The sequence below is a fragment of the Bombyx mandarina genome, chromosome 22 (assembly GCF_030267445.1).
Source record: "Bombyx mandarina strain Sakado chromosome 22, ASM3026744v2".
NCBI classification, from domain to species: Eukaryota; Metazoa; Arthropoda; class Insecta; order Lepidoptera; family Bombycidae; genus Bombyx; species Bombyx mandarina.
This window is the reverse complement of record NC_143228.1, coordinates 1,120,021-1,143,400: the sequence shown is the minus strand read 5'-3', so window position 1 is coordinate 1,143,400 and position 23,380 is coordinate 1,120,021. Positions and strand designations below refer to the sequence as shown.

The 23,380-nt window shown below is 38.4% G+C and overlaps 1 protein-coding gene across 3 annotated transcripts in view; it reads left to right on the top strand.

Annotated features, from left to right (window-relative positions):
- The window catches only part of vn (membrane-bound neuregulin protein vein), a 124,099-nt gene that overhangs the window by 77,343 nt on the left and 23,376 nt on the right, over positions 1-23,380 (top strand). The window lies entirely within an intron of this gene.

The following is a 23,380-nucleotide window of genomic DNA, read 5'->3' as shown; positions in this document are numbered from 1 at the left end:
CACGGCAGAAATAGGCAGGGTGATGGTACCTACCCGTGCAGACTCACAAGACGTCCCACCACCAGTAAAACATTTCGTGTGGAAAGTCTGTTGGCTGTTATATCTAAAACAATATTTATGTTACAACAAACACCAGTAGCGTGGTAGGCAGCTCCACGAATAGTTTATTCGACCACTGGAATTATGAACTTCGAAAGTTTCACAATATCTTTCCAATATTTCGTTTCATAAAGCGCCGTGGCTTTAGTTCCCTTGTTATAAACTCTATACCGCCGCTATATCATTTCCCAATCTATATATATATAAAAATGAATTGCTGTTCGTTAGCCTCGCTAAAACTCGAGAACGGCTGGACCGATTTGGCTAATTTTGGTCTTGAATTATATGTGGAAGTCCAGAGAAGGTTTAAAAAGTGAGAAAATATAAAAAAGCTCGGAATTATATAAAAACAAACGGTTTTGTTTTTCCTTTGATGTGCCATCAAAACGACACATTTTAATTGTAACGAGAACAATGAACTTCTGAATTAAGAACGAATGGTTAAAAAAAATTCTAATTATCCGCTTTTAATCTTAAATAAAAACAATTCGAGGCCTCACAGAGAGCCGAATTTGCGACCAGGAATCTCCCACGGCCCCTAAATCGATGACAATCGCCCTAATTACCAGTCGATTAAGGACGATTAAGGCGTGGGCAACAAAAACACATGTCCAACCACCCTTTTTACAAACTACCTAATTAGACCATCGTAAACATTTTCAATGCTCACAAATTAAGCGAAGGTAAACATAGAAATGTCAACGGAAGACGGTTTATGTAATTTTAGACTAGTGGTCCCCCCGTAGTCGAAATTCGACTATAATTATAATATAACGATGTATTATTATAATTGAAATTATCAATACACTACTAGAGGTCCCGCAGTAGTCGAAATTCGACTATAATTAATTGGAATTGTAAGTTTGTACACTATTATGATTTTATTTTATACTTCTATAATCACAAATTTCGCCAAGACTACACTATAAAAAATATTAACAAAGACAAACCATATTCTATTCTCAATTTGACAACAGGCGTCAAGAACAATAGTTTGACAATAAATAGTATGCATGCGCGTGTGCGTCAAATACATGGTATGTAGTGTGTGTAATGTTTTCTTTATTGATTTAATGTATATTTTATGCATTATTTAAAAAAAATATTAGCATTGTGCACTTCTTCTCTGCATTCTGTATAAGTGTGGAAAATTTCATACTCCTCCGTCCACGCAATTTTCGTAAAAAGGGATACAAAGTCTTTAGACAAATATCAATAAATACAAACAATATTTAATCTATTCTCAATTTGACCTCAGACTATAAGCAATAAGAAAAGTTTGACAATAAACAAATAGTATGCATGCGTGTCTGTGCGTGTGTGTGTTAAATACATGGTAGTGTGTGTAATGTTTTTTATTATTGATTTAATGTATTTTTTATGCATAATTTAAGCAATATTAACATTCTGCATTTGGTTCATGTAGCGAACATTTCCGTAACTTTAAACACTCGAACTCAAATTATTCTTTTATCAAAAGTATATTTTATACTGTTGGGGTCCAAGGGGAAGTTTTGTTGAGTTCCAAAGAGTAAACTAAGTATGTTGTTTGAGCACCTTTATTATATTGGTTAAGCACAGATGGTAACGTCTTAACGAGTGCGTGTTGCTAAGTGAAATCCTAATCAACCTAATCATATACGTAATTAAAACCACCTGCGTTTTTTGGTATGCTTAGAACTAGACGTTGAAATATTGTACACGCTTATATCTAAGATCTCAGTATTGTTACAACGACTGCCCCACCCTTCAAACCGAAACGCATTACTGCTTCACGGCAGAAATAGACAGGGTGGTGGTACCTACCCGCGTGAACTTACAAGAGGTCCTACCACCAGTTTCGGTTTGAAGGGTGGGGCACCCGTTGTATCTATACTGAGATCTTAGAGCTTATATCTCAAGATAGGTGACACATTTACGTTGTAGATGTCTATGGGCTCCAGTAACCACTTAACACCAGATGGACTGTCCACGCACCTAAGCAATAAAAAAAGGGTGCATGTACTTATGTACGCGCATCAGAAGTTATATGTATTTTATCTTTATTAAATTTTATTTTTATTTAAATTTTAATCAATTTGAAAAAAAATCGATTAAACAACATCCTCAAACACGCATATTGGACATCCCTTTTCTTGACATCGTATAAATTCGGTAATTCTCGGTACGGTTCGGAAAGTTCACCTGCGGCTATATTCAGCCTCGCCAAGTTACGTCGGTCGTATTGTAATGAGCCATTTATTGGGCAACTTCATTCTGTTAATTTTGTGTCACGGTGCGCGCGCATCGTAAAATTTCACTCTCATCAATTTTTCATAACGCGCCTAAAGAAGTATAACTTCAAAAAACACGCATATATACAAATACACTTGTTGATTTTCACAACAAATGTAGTATTTTTATAAGGAAAAATGTGTGTAGGTATCGGTTTGCAATATTTAGCGATTCAACTGCGGCCCTGACATTGCAATGTCTATAAACGACGTTAAGTGCATAAGAATGAGTAAATCTTAATCGTAGTTTTGGTACGAGCTTACGTTTTGAGAATGCACCGCGATACCATACAAGGAGGTTCGTTTTTATGGATGCATTTCCCTTTAGCAGCATGCCAATTTTGTCTTTCTCGTCTTCAACTAACTAAATATCTATCAATGTGAAATATTACTTGAGAGAATCCTGGGCAACCGGCAGCCCAGTTTTCTTACCGTTTTTAGTAGATGGGCATATATTTCACCTGATGGAGAGTAGTCACTGTTGGTCAGGACATCAGCAATACCAAAAGCACACCAGGCCGTTGCTTATAGGAGACTCTTGAATCCTTGCTAAGGAGGATATATAATAGCGCTCGAGAAACAGCGTGAAAATGCACATTTCTTGCGCGTATTGCATGGAAAAAGCCATCTACGTACTACTTTGGTAGGTAGCGGCTTGGGTCCCTGGCATGGCTGACGTCCATGGGCGACGGTAACCACTCACCATTAAGTGGGCCGTATGCTCGTAAATAATTAATAAAAGGGCAATAAGTAAATAAAAAAATTACTCTTAAAAAACGCAACCATAACCTCATAAAATCCGAAACATCATCATCCGCGTCTAAATCGCTACACATTTGCATCGGTATGCGAACGCCTCTAATTGCACTGTACCTGTCATGTTCACCTTTTAACCCACTCGGCAGCGCCTGGAATCCAACGCATTGTACGCAACTCATTTGTATGCTGCCGTACTTTCATCCGACCGATGTCACTACAAGTGTTTCTGTGCCGTGTTAAGGCCATGGTCTTTCTTCATTAACTATATCATCGAATTAAAATCCATACTTATATATAAATCTACAGTGGTTTTTACGGATGTTCCGTTATAACTACTGAACCATGCATCCGATTGACTTGAAACTTTGTATCCATGTAGAAAATACATGTACTTAATGGATAGGCTGATAATTATATGAATGAGTGATTCCCTACACCAGTTGCGGGGGCGTTAATGATGAGAACCTTTGTGGGGGTGAGAAATGATAATGTTAATTTTAAATGACCAGCGAAGCGGACGGGTACAGCTAGTAGTTAATTATATTTTCCCGATGGTTAAATAGCGTAGAGCACGACCTCAAAGATATCGGTGTCAGGAACCGGAAGGAGAAAGCCCTGAACAGAGCAGTCTAGAGAGACATACTGGACCAGGCTAAGACACTGGGCTGTAAGGCCTAGGTTGGTATAATCTACATATGTAGGTACATTTAACTAACCGTCAAAAAAGTTGGTGACTTCTAACATGCTTTTGACAATATGTGTCAATCTGATAAAATTCTAAGGTCAAGCTAAAATCAACTGTAGCTACAATCTCAAATTCGCGCGTTCCACAACGTAAAAGCTATAACCTTATCCGCTATATAAAATTGTAAGCAACGGGTCCTTAACACTTTCTTCGTATATCACGTAATAATATGCCCAATTCTTTAAAAACAAACTCACGGTAGATTTAATGTCATCGATGCTTGTACAAATAGCCGTATGCTTTGTGACAGCCCTACGTTTACACTGGGAATGCCTCGCCGTTTTTTGATTTAACCGACTACAATGTTTGCCGGCAACATCGTTCAATCTATTGGTACAACTGTTGTTGCATGTATTTATAAAATTTCATAACTTTATCAGATTACTATTTAGATTTTTCTTCAAAGGATTGTTGTTTTACAGTTAAATGTATTTATTAATATAATACGCTTTTATTAGCTTCAGACATGTATTTTTGTAACGGAATATTTGAACATGATTTTGACCCCCTTCAAAACGTCGGATTAACTCGAAATTTTGTATAGGTACTTATTAAGGACCGACGACAATTCAATATTGAAAAAAAAAGAAAAAAAAAATTAAATTCAATTAAAAAATGAAAAATAAATAATAGTTTAAAATAATAATTGTTTAAAGTAATAAATTTGAATTAAAAATAGTGTAAGAAAAATGATTTTATTGTAAAAAAAGGATTTTCTATAAAAGCGTATTTTGTTAGTTTTTTTAAACTATTATTTATTTTTAAATTTATAATTAGAAACTGAGTTCACTTTCAATCAGCCAATAAGAACGATTGTCAGGAAAACCTAATTTTTAATTGGGTTGAATCAACATTATCAGGGTTTTGCTCATTATAACTAATTTGTAGGGTGTATCGTGAGCCCTATGGAGTGTTTCCTGCTAGTTTCTGCAGTGAAGCAATTAAAGGCTTGAAGGGTGAAACAGGTGCTATTCAATAATATTGAGACTCCGTCTTCAAGTCTTAAGGTGGGTGGCTGAACTATGGTAGCCGCTTCACAAGCCTTAGGCTACTTTCATGAGTTAATGTGGTCATATCAGGAGGGAGCGTTTTAAAAAGACTTGGATGGACTGTTTGAAAGATGATATGATATAGAAGACTGTGAGTCTGAATGGAAAAAAGAAGAAATGTATACGTCAACCCCACATAGTAGGATATTACTATAATGAAAAAGATAATTTCATGGGTTATTGTCGCCTACAATAACTCATGAAAGTATATTTTCGGTCGCCGATCAAGCCTCGGTCTACAGACAAAGCTTGATGAGGACTTCGTTTTTCCGTGGGCCTCTTTTTTAATAGCCTTTGTTAGCAGATGACCATATGGCCCACCTGATGGTGAGTGGTTACCGTCGCCCATGGATGTCAGCAATGCCAGAGCCAAGCCGCTGCCTACAGTAGGGGTCTCATCTAGCCTGAAATTAAATTGGCGATGTTTTTTTTATTATCGTTAACCGCTATTAATATCCCCACCGACACACTATCCAGCTATCTGATCAAATTCAAATTTAAAATAATTTAAGTCGAATTTCACGTCATGGAACATACTTATTGACTGCGAAAGTGAACTTTATCACCCCATTCGTCGTCTTTATTATATCTCATGAACCATTTTTTTTACAAACGAAACCGGTAACGAAAATTATTAAAACTGCGCGCAATGTAACCCATTTAAAAAGCGTAGACGCACGAGCTCCTTCATGTAAGACAGATATCCACTGGCAATATTGGCTTTAGATTGCGGGTTCCGGTAACTTACCTATTATCTACGGCGTATATTGAAGACGTACATGATCCCCTTTACGTCTCGGTTCGAGCAAACAAAATGCGACTCTAAAATCGTTAGGGATGTACTCTCGCCGGAAGAAAGGGATCTATTCCCAGAAACAGCGTTAGGATTAGTTCGACAATCACATATTAAGCAGCTGTTCGGCTTTAGCTACTGAATTAATAAAGTTGATCCGTCCAGGTGCGTCACGACAGTTAAACGTAGTCAGAAATAAAATTGGTCTTATCCTGTGAAAGTTTGACCGGGCGACCGCTAAGCGAATGTCATCGAACCATTCGACTTTTCTCTAAATCGGTTAATGTTCCGATGCATGCCAAATTCTTGAATACTAATGCTTGCTGATTTTTTATTAAAATACCGAATCAGGTAGGAATAATATGGTATAACCATTCAATATATGCTTTTATGACGATAATCCGACAACTTTTTAAAACAATTTAAGAATGGTATTTTCATTTTTGCATTCAATAAATTTAAGCTTTGTCTCATAATGAAAAGACATTCAATACATTGGTATCAAGTATGTTAATGTTGGGTTTCATCATGGGCCAATCACTAATTTTTCCATACATTACTAACGTGTCTACAAACATCTTCTACGACAATTTTGTTTGTTATTAATGAACAACTGTGTTTCGGCTTGAACAGTGCTTGCCCAACCTCGAGTACAGGATCGTTCGTTAGAGAATCGCTGTGTCACGAGCGTGATCAAATCCATATACATATAACCCCATTCCAGCCAGACAGAAGCAATTATCAAGGATACCATTTGATCGGCCAATGATATCAATGTCACGCGATCGAATCCTCGTCGCAGGAATGCTAGCTATACCTGGAATTTGCTACCATACAACTCACGCTCACTGAGGACCACTGAGCCTGAGGCGGTTAAATACCTCACTTAGGGCAGTTTACATTGTTGGGTAAGGTCGTGGATAATTGAGGAATTAGTTTGGCGCAGTTTTGGGGAATTTCAGGAGATGTTACCTTTCTATTTTATTTATCGGACAGACGAAGTAATGGCATAAATTTGCGCAATTTTGCTGAATATTATAAACTTAGCGATGGTGTGGTGAAGTAGCTTTCAGCTTAAAACAATAGACCGAGTGTTGGACCAATGGAATAAGGCATTTATGTTGTAATGCCTGTGGTCTTGGACGACCACTAAAAACATGAGCTTCCTGCCGAGCAGCTGCGTTTGCTTGTCACGATCAATAAAAATACAAAATTAGTTCTAACTAACTTCCTTAACTTCTCTACCTAATTATTCTAATCACTGGTGATATTTTAAATTCATGTGAGGTAGTATGATCGTCTGCTGTTTACGTATGCTCACACCAAACACTTACCGTTCCAACGACTACGACTAGATCTCAATTTGGACGGCGTCAGTCACGTTCTGATATCTATGGACTCCGGTAACCACATAATATACAAGTTTAGCGAAGGCTCGTCGACCCATCTAGACCAGCCTTTCCCAAAGTGGGCGATAACGCCCCCTTGTGGGTGCTACAGGCCTAAAGGGGGGCGTTAAGAGACCCAGAAGAAAATGGGGGCGTTGTGTAGAGGCTTGGGAGGCGATTTATAATTTCATCTAGGAGGACTCTTTGACACCGACTGAGTTCTCGCTATAGTGATTTTTGAAGTAGGTGAAAAAATGGGGGCGCTAAAAAATAATGTATTCTCAAAGTGGGCAGTAGACAAAATAAGTTTGGGAACTCCTTATCTAGACCAATTAACTATATCCCCTAAAGCCGTGAAGTCGTTGTGGCCTAAAGGATAAGACGTCCGGTGCATTCGTATGTAGCGATGCACCGGTGTTCGAATCCCGCAGGCGGGTACCAATTTTTCTAATGAAATACGTACTCAACAAATGTTCACGATTGACTTCCACGGTGAAGGAATAACATCGTGTAATAAAAACCAAACCCGCAAAATTGTAATTTGCGTAATCACTGGTGGTAGGATCTCTTGTGAGTCCGCACGGGTAGGTACCACCACCCCGCCAATTTCCGCCGTGAAGCAGTAATGTGTTTCGGTTCGAAGGGTGGGGTAGCCGTTGTAACTATACTGAGACCTTAGAACTTATATCTCGAGGTGGGTGGCGCATTTACGTTGTAGATGTCTATGGGCTCCAGTAACCACTTAACACCAGGTGGGCTGTGAGCTCGTCCATCCATCTAAACAATAAAAAAAAAAAAAAGCTACTAAATCTTCTGGCAAAATCTATATCAATTCTTCTAAACATTTCAATTTCAATAAAGACAATACCTTATACGTAAACGATACAATAAATACAAAACGTTTATAGAAATGTAAAAACGCTAAACAGCTGAGTCGAGGCGCGATTATCTCGAGTTCGACAAAAGACTTCACTTTTTCGCTGACTGCAGTACGTACCCTAATTATTGATGCGACAAATGTATTGGCCATTTCTTTTTAAACTGTATTTTTTCCTCAAGTTGTATTATCTGCATTAGAAGACCTAAAGCTTGACAGTAATTTCTAGGTTCTCAGTTTTACAACGTTATGTGTAGTATTTCTGCAAATGGACGTTGGTTGCGACTTTTTACTGGTGGTAGGACATCTTGTAAGACCGCACGGGTAGACACCACCGCCCCGCTTATTTCTGTCGTGAAGCAGTAATGCGTTTCGGCTTGAAGGATCGGGTACCCGTTGTAAATATACTGAGATCTTAGAACTTATATCTCAAAGTGGGTGAAAAAGCGCGTGCCACTTGGAATAGTAACGTAAGCTCTCAAATAATACATACAAACTTTTTTTGTTGTCCAAAATGGCTATACTAAGCTCACGAACATGCTTAGTGCTAAATATGAAAATAATAATACCGCCACTTCCTACCTATCTTCAGATATTAGTACGAATACTCAAGGTTATTTTGCGCCTTCCCACTCTTCGAATGCATGACTGCTTCATGGGGAAAATTGGCAAGGTGATTATAAGGCTCCGCGAGAAATTACGGTATACCTCACCACCATTAAGTGCCCCTGAAGAGTAGTTTAAAATAGAATTAAAAAATTGATACACATGTAATAAAAAGCTCACTTAACACAATCGTATAAGATATAGTCGTTGAGCGCTCATCATTTATAAACAATTCAGTGGGGTTGCCTTGCGACTATAACTGTTTATGGAGTCGCCACGCCAAACTCGGCGCTAACGAAAAAACCAGACTTTGCCCGACATCCCTGGCAGGGCTCCCGCACACTGAATTACAATAAATATAAATATTAAAAACCTGCCTTCTGATATTTAGTTTTAATATTTTACTTGTACTTTCTCTAATTGTATATAGGTAGGTACATTCTAAAAATAGACTGCTTATAATAGTATGAAATTGATAAAACTAGACGCAAAATAGAAGCATACTATTGTAGTATATTGTATAACAACTTATCCAAGAGAGTAAAGTAATTTACAATTTTTATTAAACTAATATAATAAAGATACATATTTATTTCAGTATTTGTGAGTAGTAAACATAATTAAAACTATACTATACTATAATAATTGAACATTTTTTAGAAATTAATGCTAACATAAAATAATAAATTGAGCTTATTATTTTATTAATTAGCAATACCCCGTTCCTCCACATGGGCGTACGCTATGGGCTCCAGCAGCAACTGCAGCCTTGACCTTGAGATATTTTCATCATCATCAACCTATAGCAATCCACTCCTGGAAATAAGCCTCACCAATTGCACGCCACTAAACACGATCATCGACTTCTCTCATCCAGCCCTCCATTTATTAGAAATTTTACTGCTCATTTTGAAATCTATATATATAAAAGAAAGTTGTGTTAGTTACACTATTTATAACTCAAGAACGGCTGAACTGATTTCGCTGTAAATTGGTGAGGAGGTAGATTAGAACCAGGAGAAGAACATAGGATACTTTTTATCACATTCATGTGGGACGTGACATAAAGAGTGGTGTAACAAAACGTAACTGATATGGAATAACAAAACGCAACTGACAGCAAAACGTATTATATTCTATGGTTAATTAAAGTAGAATTTTGAAGTTGACCGGTTGGTGTGTTTGAAACAAACCGTCTCGCGGAACAAAGTTTGCCGGGTCCGCTGGTTGACAATATATCAAAGTTATTTAAAAGTTACCAAGTTCAATAAGACAATGGGCATTTCATAATTTGTCTCATTTCATAAATTAATTTCACGTGGTACTTTCAAACATTTAAAATAATATAAAATTACCATGACGCTTCTCTACCTATTCAGTCCCCTTGCTTGAGCACAATAAAATACACCTCTTTCTAGACGAGTGCATACTTATTGAATTTAAAATTATTGATATGTGCCAACCCTGTACAAGTAAAAGAAACCCGATTGCCGCAAAAAAGGGCACCATCGGCCGGCATCGTATCGTAGTAGAATTCCTCGGCCCCTCCCCCCGTCCCCTGGTGGGTGCATGCGTACTACGTGAGGGTTTTTCAACTTGACCGCGAGTAAACAGTGCAGGATGCAACTGTGTTTGTTGTTTTGTAACTGACACGATAATACCTTCAGTTCGTAGGAAATAAATCGATGAAGCTCTCAAAATAATCGTACAAATAAACGATAATTTTATACGTTCGTCGGTATTGTAATTAAAATTTTCGCATATCATAATTCAACCATAGTAATAGTAAAACATTAGCAAAACAACTTGAACAAATATTGATCGTGTTGAGCGATGTACCGGTCTTCGAATCCCGCAGGCGGGTACCAATTTTTCTAATGAATTACGTACTCAACAAATGTTCACGATTGACTTCCACGGTGAAGGAATAACAACGTGTAATAAAAATCAAACCCGCAAAATTATAATTTTCGTAGTTACTGGTGGTGGAACCTCTTGTGAGTCCGCGCGGGTGGGTACCACCATCCTGCCTATTTCTGCCGTTAAGCAGTAATGCGTTTCGGTTTGAAGGGTGGGGCAGCAGTTGTAACTATACTTGAGACCTTAGAACTTATATCTCTAGGTGGGTGGCGCATTTAAGCTATAGATGTCTATGGGCTCCAGTAACCACTTAACACCAGATGGGCTGTGAGCTCGTGCAACCATCTAAGCAATAAAAAAATAAAAAACTTTAGTCCGTAATTTAATAAAAAAATTCGCATATTCATTCATTCATATCAATTCGCATTCAAACATAGTTAGTTCAATGCAATAGTAAAACATTAGCAAAACTACTCGAATAAACATTGATAGAGCCGCAATAGTAGACTTATTCGGTTGAATGTGCCCAGGATTGAACAGAACCTAAAAAATATACATTCGCCAAAGCTTCGTTTACTTTTTAACTAAAATGTAATTAGGGGTTCAGCTATTAATTTGGTTTGCAGCCAGACCAACGGTTGAGCAGTCCTCGCAACGTCTTTGGTTCCTGTCCTTATCGGATGTCACCCGATACCAGCTTCCACGCGACCTCTTCATTCTGTCACTGCGCATCGTCAGCGACAGAATGGAACAAATTTTGCTAAAATGCGTTTAGTGCAAAGCTAGAAACAGATTAACTTACATGTATGTATGTCAGTGGCGTAGCGAAGGGGGCAAAGGGGGCCATCATGCCCCGGGCGCTAATCAGAAAGGGGTGCCAATCGGTCCGCAAAACAAAAAATTGCAGGATAACAATCAAATTTCTTTTAAATTGATTTCTTGAAAATTTATTTTAAACTTAGTGTGATATAATAAAATGACAATTCGTAATTAAAAAAGAAAAAAGTGGGTGAGGTAAGCTAAAAAATATTGTACCCTAGGCGCGAGTTTAGATGGTTACGCCACTGATGTGTGTACACTACTAAAGTCTGGAAACTTTGAACAGCCATTGATCTGGCAACATCCAGCACCAGCACCATCTGGTGCGGGGCGGGGTACCTTATAACAACGAGAGGGAACTGGCTAGAACCTCCAAGATAGAGCTATCACGTTTTTCTAACGGTTAGTGATGTTTAATACTATCCCACGGATCCACCTCCCATGCCTGATGGCTAAAGATTTTTATCTCGTATGTAGATGTATTTGCTTGTTATGATCCTTGAATTTACAACGAATAAGTTTTTTTTTATTGCTTAAATTGGTGGACGAGCTCACAGCCCACCTGGTGTTAAATGGTTACTGGAGCCCATAGACATCTACAACGTAAATGCTCCACCTACCTTGAGATATAAGTTCTAAGGTCTCAGTATAGTCCACCCTTCAAATCGTAACGCATTACTGCTTCACGGCAGAAATAGGCAGGGTGATGGTACCTACCTACACGCGCGGATGAAAGTTCCCTTATAAGTTTATTTCGTCTGCAAAGCCGCAATGAGTTCAGGTTTGAAGGATGGAATAGCCGTTATAGAATAAACATTGACAGTTGCAGCTCATGACTTAAAGTGTTGGCCTTCACGTCATTATGGCTATGAGCTTCGATAACCTCTTAAAATTAGGGCTATGAGCTGGTTCATTTATAATAACTAAAAAAAAAACTCGCTGGTTTCTAATTAAGTCAAAAAAGTGTCATTCAATTCGTACTAAAGAGCATTGACCCGCATATTCCGAGATTCGCCGAAACGCCTTAATCCATGTAATGTCAGTGACGAAGTGCTACAATCAGTGCCAACCCTGGTGGGCGCAGTGCAATGCTTAATCACCTGATTAATGTACCATAATAAACATTAAATGATTTTTAAAACTGTGTGTGAATTGATTGTTTTATTTGTCGCTAAATTACTGCACGGATTGCATATTTGGCGCTTGGACTTGGAAAGATAATTTTGAAAAGGTTGAAAATGTTGAAGTCGTTGTGGCCTAAAGGATAAGACGTCCGGTGCATTCGTGTTGAGCGATGCACCGGTGTTCGAATCCCGCAAGTAGCTACCATTTTTTGTAATAAAATACATACTTAACAAATGTTCACCATTAAAATCGACAGTGAAGGAATAACAACGTATAATAAAAATTAAACCCGCAAAAAATTTCATTTCCGTAATTATTGATGGTAGGGCGTCTTGGGAGTCCGCACCTGTAAGTACTACCACACTACCTAATTCTATCCGCCCCTATCACCCTGCCTATCCCAAGAAACAGTAAATTGTTTTGGTGTGAAGAGTGGGGCAGGCGTTGTACTGTAAATACTGAAACTTAGAACCCAGGTCTCGATATGGGCGGCGGCATTTACTTTGTGGATATCTATGGGCTCCGAGGACGAAAGGTAAATAAAAAAAACCGCGGTTTTTACACTCACAATTTAAATAAACACTTTTATCGTTAAGTCCTGCGTTTGCTTCGGAAACTATAGTCACATCGTAGCCACGTATTATTCTTAATCAACCTATAACAACATTAAGAAGTGCAGAGCGGTTTTGGCAGCACCAAAGCAAATAAAAAATATAATATTAGTTTCGTATCGAACGATCCCGAGAAGCGGTGAGTCAGCCGCCCCGGGTTTTATTGTTACGATCATTACGTTTTAAATTTACGTCGACTACGGACTACCTACTTATGTATAATGAGAACTGTGTCACGTTACGCGAATCCACGAAACCGATCTATCATCTGATAAATTCGCGGGCAAACGTAATTATGGAAACGGCAACATATTCGGAATTGTAAAATTAATTTAAAACACAACACGCCCGGTGATAACGCAACTTATCATTTACGAGGATCTGATTTTTAAATACACGATTTTATTCAGTGGAATTTATAATAAGTACGTATTTCATTAGAAAAATTAGTACCTGCATACGGATATTTTTTTTTTTTTTTTTACCATCTCACCTCCCACCGCTGAAGTAGGGACCATCCATACTACCTAGATCCACTGCGTTCATCCACAGTGAGTTTCCAGAGATATTTTTGCCACGTATCATCCGGATTTGGAATGAGCTCTCCTCCGCAGTTTCCCGAGCGCTATGACATGTCCTTCTTCAAACGAGGCTTGTGGAGAGTACTTAACAGTAGGCGGCGGCTTCACTCTACCCCTGGCATTGCTGATGTCCATGGGCGAAGGTAGCCACTCACCATCAGTGTGCTTAGTGCGAGTATCTTAACGTTCTCGATAGCGTAAAAGTTAAGCCAATTTTGTATGCAGTTCGAACAGTGCCCCTAGCGGTAAACGCATGCAAACGTTCCAACTCCATACAAATATGAGCTGACTTTTACGCTATCGAAAACGTTAAAAAACTCGCACTAAGCACACTGATGGGCCGTATGTTCATCTTCCTAACAAAGGCATAAAAAAACCGGAATTTGAATAATGACATCGCTTGATATCAGGACGAATACACCGGGCGTCTGATAGATATATATAGATAACGTATATATATAACGGTATATATATAGGCCACAGCGACTTCAACCATACTATCAACCGGCAAGTTTTCAAAATCTTACCCCACGAGCACCAACGCAGCTCCTTAGTGCAATGAGATATAAAAACCAGGTAGATGGCGACTCCCGTGCGCTTCACTTGGACATAACTGACAGTTTAATCTGCATCCATGTATTTTTTTTCTCCTACCTAAGCTGATAGCCTTGAGGATGCTATTTCAGCGTAACTTTAACTAGTAGGTGAGCTCAATATCGGGGCTCAAAACTGACGACATTGCTTACACGAACCCTAGCAAGAGCCGTGCTTCGCAGAATCTACCACCGGATCGGAAACGCGACCCACTGAGAAGATCCGGCGAGAAACTCAGTGGACTGTGTCTATGGGTTCTCGTCGAGCCCTTCGTCGCAAGCGACGGTTCGACTCCCATCACTTAATCTTTTTTCTATATTTTAAGGATTACTGGTGGCCCTGAGGCCTTTCCAGTTTCACCAGGACAGGCGGGCGATCAAAGGATCAGCCAGGAGGAGTGAGATTAGCTAATAGAGGTCATTTAATCGACAACGCAACCACATAAAGTGAAGGTTGCCCCACCACTCGACAAATAGTCTGTCTTGCTTTCGCCATATCAACTAAAAAACTAAACAGTCACTTACATTTAACTATAAAACACCGAATCGAACATTAAATTAACTAGAAAGAAACTTTACAACCGAATCAAACCTAGACCACCCTAAAAATGTATAAAACTTTTAAAACACACACACAAAAGGAATACTTTCGTAATATCCTCAAATTATTGATCGGTACCTAATTATAGAATATAATGGAAACCAATAAGCAATTAATACACTAACTCTCCATTATGATTGAAAGATTATTTTATATGTTGAAATGATTACGTTGGGGGTGTAGTAAAAACTTTACGATGTTCTGCGGGATTGACCACCGACGATTACCTACGGATATACTTTAATATACCTACATACATATAGACTACCACTTGATTGTATGATTATGTGAAACAGTCTTTAGCAATATTTTCATTGAGAGTTAAAAGCGAATTTAAAATGGCTACACATAATTATTTAAGAACACTTTTACGTAATCATTAATAAAACTTCAATTAAACTAAATGTATTTTAAAGGCACCTTTAAGATTTGGTTTAATGATGAGTTATCGTTTTAGTTGAATTATTCAATTAAGTTTTATATAAACATATTTTAAGTTTATGTAATTATAAAAATGATATTGTTATGCGCTGAGGGCTCGGGATAAATAAAATTTCACCAAAGTACAACTAAAAACTGTATTCAACACTTAGAACACTTAAAACAAACACTTTAAAACTCTCAATTCGCTTGTTCCGCTTCGCTTCAGGTGATCCGTTCGCTGTTTCGCTTCGAGTAGTTCCTAATACTGACTGACTGCACGCCATCTCTACAACGCTTTTATAGCCGATACCTAATCCCAAGAATTATCGAGAATATTCCACACATGTCTAGTAGTAGTTTCCGCTATCTGTTAATAGATGGCGTTGTACTTCTCGAGCGTTCTGGGCGCAAGTAATTATACTTGTTTAAGTCTGTTTAGAGTTAATATTGGCTTATTATCATATTCTTATAGTAGCAGAAGGTGACTAGAAATACAATCATAATTTTACCATCATCCCCATTTCTGGCCGTCACCCGTTGTCGATGTCAAAAACAAGACTTAATACCAATCGCTAACATACCTACAACTTACACATCTACGTAAATTATAAAAACGTATTTAAGACGTACCATTTCATTGCTTCGTTGGTCTAGTAACCCCAATTACAGTACCATGCGGTTCGGAATCGATTCCGGGTTTAAGGCAGTTTCTGTGTGTCAGATACACGTCATTACGTATCCTCCCGATCCATTAACGGTGATTTTAGGTACCTCAAGCACCGATCACCGTCCTCGTCGAACCCGATACAGCCCACTGAGTTTCTCGCTGGATCTTCTCAGTGGGTTGCGTTTCAGATCCGGTGGTAAAGTCTGCGAAGCACTGCTCTTGCTAGGGCCAGTGTTAGCAACACCTCCGGCTTGGGCCCCGATAGCTCACCTACACGCTAGGGTAACGCTGAAATAACCTCTCAAGGCTATCAGCATAGGTAGGTTAGAAAATATGTGATAGATGTTTATTATTCGGGCTCTTTCGGTTACTTATTCTCGTGAATGCGTGAAGACATTTTTTTTTATTACATCAATTTTTTTTTAATTGAATGAAACTTGTAACGATTCTTTTCATATAAAATTAGTGATAACAAACTACATATACATCACAAAATAGTGTTGCGGCACTTGATCGGTAGCCGATATTGATCTGCGGATACTTTAGGGCCACGAGATGAATGTGAGGCTTTACGAGCACGGCACACACACGACGCCGGACCACCGTACACGGCTTCAATTCAGAAGATTGAACTCGGTTTTATGTGATAAATATTAAACGCTCTATAGAATTATTTCGTATTAAATTTAACATCGACTCTTCAAGTAAGAAAGGCCGTCCTATCGTCAGGTTCAAATGCTGAATGACTCAATCAATATTACTGCTTTATGTGTTCATTTGTTTTACTCTAGCTTCAATCTAACTATATATAAACTAACATGAGACAAAACTCATGAAAAGGCAAAGGGGGGAAAGTGAAGTGCTTAGTGCGGAGCACATCTCTCCTCTCACCCTCCCCCTCGGGGCGCCGGATTGGCATCGTCGGCGCCACGACCACCAGCACTCTCGGTCGGCAGGCTATCCGAAGCCCGCCTAAATGGCGCCGGTTAGAGTGACTTATCCTACGGAATACCCCGCTGGGTCAGAACCAGCGTGGGTCGAGGATAGGCGGCCTTCCATCACCCGGATGCTCTTACGTAAAACGCGTGCAGAGCAGCTTGCACATCGTCTTCTTATGTCTCCCTCGCCGGTCCCCAGACCGACATGTGAGGGGGACCCGAAACACTTAGAGAGATAGGGCTTGGGCGAGATCCGCCACCCTGGCCCCGCTCGACGGCATCATTGCCCTAGTTCATAATAACCGCGGTGTATTTGTGATGATTGCGGCGACTATGCCGCCCTTTGGCTTCAATTTTTCAAAATGAATATGTTACACATACACGCATAACACATGTTCACGAATGTCACCTACTATGATGGAGTAACATCGAGTTCTTTTTTTTATTGCTCTTGTAGGCAAACGAGCATACGGCCCACCTGATGGTGAGTGGTTATCGTCACCCATGGACTTCAGCAATGCCAGGGGCAGAGCCAAGCCGCTGCCTACCGTTAAAATGAAAACTGCGAAATTTATAATTAAACCCGCAAAAATATTCACACTTTATCTCACAGCTTATCTCTCATGGTCTATCCAAAGTATTAGAGTATAGTACCCCATTCAAATTAAAGACCTACGATGTACAATTATGTAACATTCAGTTTGAGGTTTCACTCAGATTTTCATTTCCCTCAGCAGTAAAAGACTGCAACTGTTTTTTTTTCTCCTACCTATGCTGATAGCCTTGAGAGACTATTTCAGCTTCGCCTTGACGTGTAAGTGAGCTCATGGGGCTCTAACTGGTAGTGTTGCTAACACTAGCCCTAGCTAGAGCAGTGCTTCTCAGAATCTACCACCGGATCGGAAACGCGGCCCACTGAGAAGATGCGGCGAGAAACTCAGTGGGCTGTGTCTATGGGTTAATTCATGCGTCGAGCCCTTCGTCGCAAAGCGACGGGTTCGACGAGGACGGTGACCGGTGTTTGTGGTACCTAAAAGCACCTTTAAGGGATCGGGAGGATCCATAATGACGTGTTTAGGGTGACGTCGACTATTTACCATTCGGTCTACAGGATCGGGTATTTCTGCAACTGTATCGCTATGAGTCTAAATAAAATTGAAAGCACATTATAACCACACACATACACTGCCATCTCTCGGTTAATTGCAGAACTAACAACGTAGATGAAAGCCTCGAAATACATTCAAAAAGATTTGTTTAACGTTCTACCATTTGTGAGAGTACCTATAGGAATTTTATTAATGAGTATTTTGTTTTTATAGGTATAGGTATATAATTTATATTTAAATGGGAAAAACTAACACAAAATATACAATAATTACGGGCCTTCGATTTATGAAAGACTTCGGCTTTTGTACCAAAAATATAACTAAGCAATGTATAACCAGAGGTGAAAGGCTATTTGTTTTAAGCGACATTTAGCTTAATACGCGACATTTATATTTCTATATAAAGGTGCATTTTATTTGGTACTAGCCTTAGCCTTAATTTCGCTTCGGTAACTGTAATTTATTATTCATCTTATTGAATATTCTTTAATACAAACCTGGTTCTGACAGTAAAAAATACAATAAAAAAAAGAATGTAACAAACAAAATATCTAATATTTCCTCTTCTTATATTTTGCTTCACTATTTTGCCGATAATGGCTTAGAAATAAAAGACTGATATATGCTAATGGCTTACAAACAAAACATAAATATGATAAACATTTCCATTTTACATTATATACGTGTAACTCCAACGCAAAAATAGCCAGCAGATTGCAGAATTATTTCCTTCTCAATTGACACTTATCGTTATATTTTGGGTAATTCACACTATATTCTTATAAACTATAGCCTATGTGCTATTCTGATGCGTAAGCGTAGGTTCATATTTATTTATGTCGAATCCACAACCTAGAAAATAAGTTACAAGCTTTTCGCTCTAAAAATGACGATACTCCCTACATACTTCCTATTTCATACAACTTTCTCGGGCTTTAGACTATCTGTGTACCAAATTTCGTTTAAAGCGGTTCAGTAACTTTGGCGTGAAAGCGCGACAGACAGACAGAAAGAGTTACTTTCGCATTTATAATATTAGTATAGACTAGCATGGATTAGCATCAACACTGTCAATTTTTTTATTGAACTCGATATGTATTATATAGCAAATTAATATACAGAAATACGAACGTAGGCATGTGCGGGATAACATTTTAAGACGATGTAGGATAATACAACCATAACCATATATACCATACTATAAAATATAATACTAGATACATAACCTAATTCATGCGGATGTATTATACGGATTTAACCTCCAACACGCATAGATTAAAATGTTATACTTATATAAAATATTCTACACTAATCCTGGCCGTAATATAGTATGTTACTTGAAAAAGTAATTTTGTGAACTGGAAATACCGATCGATCAAACTATTAAAGAGTAATTTCGTGTCTATCAAAATATCAAATATTTTCTTTCCGTCTTTCGTGATTTTGAAACAATTTTTATTCCTTTCCTTTAATTAAAATTAAATTTAATGTTTAATTTGTTAGAAATTGACGAGACTACGTGTGCTTAAAATCGTACTAATACATCCCATACTATTATGAATATGGCTGCAAAAAGCTCTTTGATCAGCGCTAAATAACGAAGGCCAGTTTATATATACCTATACATTGTGTGTTTCTGCTACCCATATCTAAGACTTTGTGAATTGTTTTAAAATGTATTGAAAATAGCTACCATAGAGTTTCTTATCGGGTATCCCTTAACTGACAAAAAAAAACATTACACACATTAGGCGATCTTGTTGCCATAATATACGTATTTAGTTTATAAGTGAGTTGTCAAAATGATCGTACGATGTTAGCAAGTTACGGTTTGAGATATGACTATGGACGGACGGCTTGAACGATTTTTTTTGAAACAAAGTTCCCTATGAGACGATGCGGAGGGGTACCCTAATCGGGAAAAAACGTCCGTAACGTAAGATTTTTATTAATAATGCACACAGTGTACGACTTAACTTTGTAATAACGTACAAAAAATAACATATTTTTTATCATTCATTGACCACGATCTCAGAGCGTACGTTTGCGCAATACACTAACTCTTCTATACTTAATATTATAAAGAGGAAAGATTTGTTTGTTTGTTTGTTTCGAATAGGCTCCGAAACTACTGGACCGATTTGAAAAATTCTTTTTCCATTAGAAGCCGACATTGTCCCTGATGAACATAGGCTACTTTTTTTTTTTTTTTTTTTGTTTCATGTGTGTTTTAATGTTTCCGAAGCGAAGCGAGGGCGGGTTGCTAGTATGCAAATAACCGTGAATGAAGTGTACCACAATAAGTTCGCACGTTACTGAATGACCGTGGGTTGTTGCGAAACCTCCAGTTTTATTTTCTTTATACCTCGAATAGAACTTAAAATTAATATTTTTTTAACAAGGAACTTCGTTCCTATCCAGTGTCCCACGACACCACACATCTTTTTTAATTCAAACTCGTCTCGCGACCTTAACGCTTGCGGCGACGTGCTGAGCGCACGGCGTAGTATTTCGGGTGTCTCAGTAAATCGAAATTACAGGTCGCTTGAAGACGCGAATGCATTTTAATCTTTATTTCGGAATCGCGCGATAAATCTGCGTTCGTACTTCTGGCGACACAATCGAATGCTGCCCCGCGCCGTGAGTCAGTTGGAAGCCGGCCAGTTTAGCTCACCTGCTTGCCGCCGAATCGGTTTCCGTTGAGGATGCGTAATTCTATTCTTAGATTATTTTTTTTATTAGTCGCCACTAATGTCTGGTGATTGAGGTGAGAGATACTCGGACTTGTGACTAGTCGTCGCGCGAGTTCCGCTCGATACGCTTGTTTTGTCCTACCTAAGCTGAAAGCCTTGAGAGGCTATTTCAGCTTAACCTTAACTAGTAGGTGAGCTCACGGGGCTCAAACCTGACGAAGTTGCTAACACGAACCCTAGCAAGAGCCGTGCTTCGCAGAAACGGGACCCTCTGAGAAGATCCGGCGAGAAACTCAGTGGGCTGTGTCTGAGGGCTAAAATTTACTCGCCGGGCCCTTCGTCGCAAGCGACGAGTTAGACGAAAACGATGACCGGTGCTTGAGGTACCTAAAAGCACCGTTAGTGGGATCGGGAGGATCCGAAATGACGTGACACGACACGACAGAACCAATCATGGTTTTCGGAGATGTCTAGGAAAATAACGAATCGACACATTTAGAATGGGTTTAGTATTATTTCGGAAAATAAGTTTTTGTTTGATAGACATTAGTTTGATGTTTTTTTTTTTGTATTTAAATAAGAAGTTAAATACAAGAATTTCGGATAGTAGGCGTTTTTCTTTCGATACAAGAAAGATTTTTCTGTGAATTGAGCATAAAGCAAACATTAAATCATCAAACAACTGGCACTTAGAAATACATTTTAAGAGCTTCGTCAAAGCCATCAACACCGAGGGTTCCTTAGCCTCTCGAAAATAGATTGTAGCGAGATCTAGCCCTGACGTCGACCCATTCATAAGAAACACCAGGAAAGAACATTCCGTGACGTATAGAATAGATAGGCAAAGTTTGGCAAAGCAATAATAGCCTGATAAATAACAATAGCCCCGTCTTAAATTCGACAAACACTTTTTATAGTTAGTCTTTAATTTAGCAGGATATGTCATTAATGAAGTTCTTTAATATTACCGTGCGCACGTTAAGAAGCGATGAGAGATATATACGAGTATATTTAGACTAATAGTTCGAGTTGTTCTTTGAAGCTAAGCCAAGGTTGATGCAGAAAAGCCAACGCATTAACGCGATATGGATTCTTAATTATTGGAAAACAAATTGTTCTGGTTTCCGGTCACCTAACGTCAATCAATTATACAATACGGCTTAAATGAAAATTCTAATGACTAACTTTAATAAAATAAAATAATTTTTTTTAATGCATTAATGGGTGGACGAGCTCACAGCCCACCTGGTGTTAAGTGGTTACTGGAGCCCATAGACATCTACAACGTAAATGCGCCACCCACCTTGAGATATAAGTTCTAAGGTCTCAAGTATAGTTACAACGGCTGCCCCGCCCTTCAAACCGAAACGCATTACTGCTTCACGGCAGAAATAGGCAGCGTAGTGGTATTTACCCGCGCGGACTCACAAGAAGTCCTACCACCAGTAAAAACGATGATGTAAGTAAGTAAGATGAACGAAAATAATCGGAGAATTTTAAATCAATCAAGTCGTGCATTGAAACTAGGATGATTACCCACATAATAACAAATGAACCGATTCAGATATATCATGAGATACGTGGGAGGGATCAAAATATGGCGCCTGTCGTCTCCAACTCTATCACCCTGACGTCATCCATTCAGGCTTCGACACCCACACGACTCCATTCACGAGAGGATGGATGTTTGTGAATATTTATTCCGCTTATGCCAAACTACGTTACGTTCCAAAAATATATTTTCGTTCAATGAACCGGTTATGAAATATATTTTTTTCAATTTCAATTATTTGTTAAGGAACTTTAACCTACATTTTGATTTGGCTAAGCTAGCCATAGGCTCACTTAAAGTTAAGCACTTTACTATTAATCTCGCAATGGTAATCTCTATATATAAAAATGAATTGCTGTTCGTTAGTCTCGCTAAAACTCGAGAACGGCTGGACCGATTTGGATAATTTTGATCTTGAATTATTTGTGGAAGTCCAGAGAAGGTTTAAAAGATAAATATGAAAATCCTCGGAATTAAATAAATGAATGAATACAATTTTGTTTTTCCTTTGATGTCCCCCCCGTCGGACCGATTCCTTCTATTCTATTATTTTTTCGATTCTAAAAATAAGCCTTACTCTGTTAACTAAACTCCTTTTTTATGTTAATCCGTTCCAATTATTACAAGTTTCCGCTTAATTTTAAATAACTACACATTTATCTAACACACTTAACATAGAGAAATGCAACAATGTTTCAAAAGATAAATAAATCTCCGCAACATCAGTTTAATTCATATGAGTTACAGCGAATTCACTTCGTAACGTATCCGCTTCGAATGTCGAGATGTAAAATTCTAAATCCCCGCAGACGGTTTTCTAAATAAAATCCGTTATAAAAACATCATCAGTTAAACTAATTCGATGAAAATATTCATCCAACCGAGAAAAAAAAAATATATATATATATACGATTTCGCAATCAGTTATGTCCCAATGGGTTAAAGAACGACATCCTAAAGGCATATAGGATGATTTACAGCTTACTATCAAGATTTTTCTTGTTTTTTTTTTCTACTGAAAACCAGACAGTTTTCTCCTCCGCCCATAGCCGGTGTAGACGACCGATAGCACGGTTTTATTTCGGTTCATACATATGTTAGCCGTCACACAAAATAATAAGGCCATTGGCCTAATGACAAACACTATTTTTAGTCCGGTACTTCTGAAGGAGGAGCGTTTTCTTGAGTGGCGCAACACGAGACCGTCTCACAGATCCCG